The sequence below is a fragment of the Macrobrachium rosenbergii genome, chromosome 4, assembly GCF_040412425.1.
Source record: "Macrobrachium rosenbergii isolate ZJJX-2024 chromosome 4, ASM4041242v1, whole genome shotgun sequence".
NCBI classification, from domain to species: domain Eukaryota; kingdom Metazoa; phylum Arthropoda; class Malacostraca; order Decapoda; family Palaemonidae; genus Macrobrachium; species Macrobrachium rosenbergii.
Genome location: NC_089744.1, coordinates 2,317,501 through 2,322,159, shown reverse-complemented (window position 1 = coordinate 2,322,159; position 4,659 = coordinate 2,317,501).

The window sequence follows — 4,659 nt, the reverse complement described above, 5'->3', positions numbered from 1 at the left end:
CACATTCAGTGTTACTATATTTCTTACAGATTTTTCCTGATTGGCATCTCTCCCATATATCGCGTTCCCTTGATTTCTATTTTTCATCTGATCTTATAAGTTTGAAACCCTTTATCTGGTCATCAATACTGTGCCCTTGGGAATACCAGGTTTCACTTATATTCAATATTTGTTTTTTCATCTGGGTTAGTTCTTCTAAGAACTCTATCTTTCTTTTGAGTTACTCGAAACTAAACTCTGCGCATTCATCACTATGATGGTTTGCGTATTATCTCCATTATCTAATATGGGTAATAATAAGGATTTTCCTGCTGCCCTTTCCTGTTCTGATATGTTGATCTTTTTTCATTTCCAGAAATTCGTACATTAAAAATCCAACTTTTCCATTATACTTGTTCTTCCAGCTTCATATTTATTCACCTTTGTGCATAAACCTGCACTTATCTCTTACATCTGCACCATCCCTAGCATCATAGATACATTGCTTGTTCCTTGTGCTATATCTAGGTGCTGATGGCTCATATCGTGGTGCTGACATTTCATAATGTGTTGTTGGCTTGTTTTTTGCCTTCATCACATGATCTTTGTTCTTTTCTTTATTTGTTTCATTTTTACCTTGATTTTTTATATGTATTTGATTTTGATTTTGGTTTTTCATGGCTACAGGATGCATGTACCTACATTTCTTATTAAACCTACATCCATTTCCTTCTTTCCATTTTCTACATATTTTTGGATGTAGATCGCTGCATTCCTCTTCATAGCCATCTAGATATGCACATTTGCCATATATCTCATAATTGTGACATATCTTGGGATGTTTGTAATAACATCTTTCACCAAACCTGCAATTCCCTCTTTTCAAAAGGGTGCATACTGTGTCTTTCTTTTCTTCTTTTTTTTTTTTTTGTTCTTTCCCATCAGTATGGAGATCCGGGTACAACCTCTTTGGGATTTTATTTTGATTTATCATGTCATAATTTATTTCTTCATATGTATGTTGCTGTATTGCCTCATATGTAGAATCTATGAGTTTCTCTGCATCCATACTATTATCCTGCTCTTTTGTTTCATTAATCTTTTCCTCTCTTCAGTCTTATTTTTCTTCTTTCTATTTTCCTCTTTCTTCCTCTTCATCCTCTTCATCCTCTTCATCCTCCACAATCTGTACATTAAGTCTTGATTTAATGACCTTGTCTATCCATACTAGACATGTTGAGCAAAATATTTTTGTGTCCTTATTTCTATTTTGCTCAACTTCAGCACATGAAGGGTGTGTCGGTACGTAAGTGCTATAGCATTTCCTAATCAGGTTTTGTGGATTTACAATGCTATACCACACTCTACATAGTTTACATGCTTTAGGCATCCGTTTGCCTATTGCATCAATCAATATATTCACTAATTCCACCGTACTTATTTTCTTTGATGGAATGTGTTGATTTTTGTAGATTTTCTTTATAAGTCTTTTGATAACCTGAACTTTCATTGGTATCCCTTCTATTATTTTCATTATATTTTCTACAGATTTGCTCCAGTTTGAAGGATCGTATCCTTTCAATATGTCTGTGAATGATTTCACATCTTTTGGTCGATGTTGCACTTATCTCCACGATCAGCAAACCAAGTTCCTTCCTGCCAATTCATCATATTGAATATCTCCTATGCATGCAAGATTTCTCCACCTTTTGCCACTCTCTCTGTCGTCTGTGCAGTTGGTCTGGATTCCTTCCTTCCTTCCTTCCTTCCTTCCTTCCTTCCTTCCTTCCTTCCTTCCTTCCTTCCTTCCTTCCTTGTCTCCTCACTGCCACAGCCGTTAGTTGGCACAATCTCCAAGTCACACGTCATTCATTCATTCATTAGGTCGATTTTCTTCATGAACTGCAAAACTGGAAGCTTACCGACGGTGAAATTATGGTCAGTCTCGACGTCGTCACCTGCTTGTTCGCTTGTGCACCTGTTGATGGTGTTCCAGATGTGTTGAAATGTGAACAACTAGAAATATATGTTTTTACTTTACCCGTTAGTGTCATTTTACAGTGAATTTGACTTAACGTAGCGGATACTTCCTTTGCTTTTAATGGCATATATATATATATATATATATATATATATATACTGTATACATACAAACTTAATTCAGACATTGGTAAATGATTTGCATTAGAATTTAGGAACAAACCTGCAATAGAAGCAGCTTTATCGACTTAAAAATCATGTCTGGTTCTTCATATTGATAAATATTATTGACTGCGCTGTTTGAGGAATGATTCGTCAGAGCTTGCATGTTGCAAAGGACGTTATTTATGATGATAATAACTGCTTAATTAATCAGCCTTCTTTAGTCACTGATGAGGGAACCAGAAGACTTTTGCTATAACGAGAGCACTATTTGTTTATTATTATTATTCAGTAATGAATAAAATGGAGAAAAAGTTCTATTTAATTTTTGCCAGTTCTTTTAAGTAACAAGTTAGTTACTTTCAATGTTTATTAGAGTGAAAATATGATGATATATAAGGTCGGCAGAGCAAGCGCTTTTGATTATAACACTTAAGCGAGAACGGGAAATACGAGAGAGAGAGAGAGAGAGTTTCCCGCCGACTTCGGAGAGGCGAGGCTCCCCGAGTGTGTGTGTGTGTGTGTGTGTGTTGTAGTGCGCATGCGCCGTGAGTGTCGTCTACCTGAGCTGGCTGCCGAAGTGTCGATCCAGTGACAGTCCAGTCAGTGGCTGTGGCTCGGTTCCGGTCGCTTTAATCAGTCTTTGTTCCTCGCTCGATGCGACGGTATTCCCCCACTATTGAGTGTGGGCGACGTAGATTCTGTGGAGGTGTGTGTTTGTGGGCGGAGGGGAGAGTGGGGCGTAACCGGATAGTGTGAAAAATCACAAAGTTAAATATGTGTGTGAGGGTAGTTCTAAAGTGAAGGTCAGGTTCTCTTGGATGGTGTTTCTTGTTCAGTGACAGTGATGATTATGAGCCTCCTGTGTCACTCTCGGTGACAGTGTCGTTGCTGAAGAAGGCAGCGCCATGATGGGCGGGGGTCAGGAGGAGAGCTGCTGATGTCACCACGGTAAAGTTAAAATACTACAACAAGATTTTCATTCGCCATTATGTGAATGTGAATTAGAGGAATGCCTGCATTCTCTGGTGGGTGGCTCACCAGAGCTCTTGTTGATAAGAGGCTGAAGCTGAGGCTGAGGCTACTGGCTGCAACAGACGTCTCTCTCACCTACCTGGATGTTGTGACGCCAGTCTGAATAGCCACAGATCAATCAATCAGTCCTTCAACTGGAGCAAGAACGAGAGGCACAGCATGGAGAAATATCTGCCTGTGGTTCCAACACTTGCTGGTGACCTCGGCCTGTCTAGGGACTCTCGCAACTTCGCCAGATTTGGTGAGTAAAACCTTCTTTTTTTATTATGCATTAATACCTTTCCATCCATGAATAATATTTTGCATTATTCACCTGTATCTTCATTCATTATTATTCACAAGTCTGTTAAGATTATTATTATCGTACTCTGTGTTGATTAGTGTTGTTAGCTCTGTGTTAAAATATTAATTTTGGGGAATATTTGGGATTACTTTGCATCTACACCATTATATAAGGCCATCATTATTCATTACTCTCAGGATTGTCAGGATTATCATCAACATCCACACTTCATTCCATCTTTACTCATGTTTATTTATCAATATTAACACTGTGACAATATCTTTGGAAAAATTTTCTGAACTTTCTATGAAAAAAGCAAAGAAAATTGGTAGAGGGTTTGGGGCAAATCTTTTGAATATCAGGCAACATTGCAGACCATCCCAACAAATAGTTTTGTGGGAATTCATACCATAAAAACCCGATAAAACATAATTGTGGGAACTGAGAAAATACTGACCTTCCCTTTTCATTTTGCAAATACCTCGGAATCTAATGACCTTTTTGAATTAGTGCATAAGCACACTTTACATAGAATGAGCTTCGTGGAAGAAAATGTAAGATCATAGCGTCATGCATGACGATTTTATCGCGTTGTCCAACTCGATTTTCATTCGCTTTTGACCCCGGTTTTAAAAAGCGTCGCGTAGCATAGCATAGCATGTCCCTTCCCCCAGTGATAGACGCTTCCTGCCTCGATACATTAATCAAGCTCTGTTTACCCGGCCTGACTACTGACTGTCCAACGCAGGACGGGGTCGCTTTTATTTTAGCTGTGAGGTTTCATACTTGCCAAGCAGTTCTTGATAATACCCACACACAAACTCTCCTCTCTCTCTCTCTCTCTCTCTCTTCTTCATATATATATATATATATATATATATATATATATATATATATATATATATATATATATATATATATATATATATATATATATATATATATATATGGGCCGATCTGTCGTAGATATCTTGATGACAGTGATCGGTCCGGCGGAATATTGACGGACACGTGTTGCATGCCAGTATTAAGTAAAGAGCTGATCTTGACCGCATGCTGGCTACTCACGAGGCAAGTGTTTATTTCTGGTGTTGTCGTGTCGTCATCTTCGTTCCACCTGAAAGTTTTCTGCCCCAGGAGACGAACTCTGCGGCTGCATTAATGAAGGACGGGAGACTCCACCTCCGGGGAATGCTCCATTTCTTCTGTGTTGCAAATCT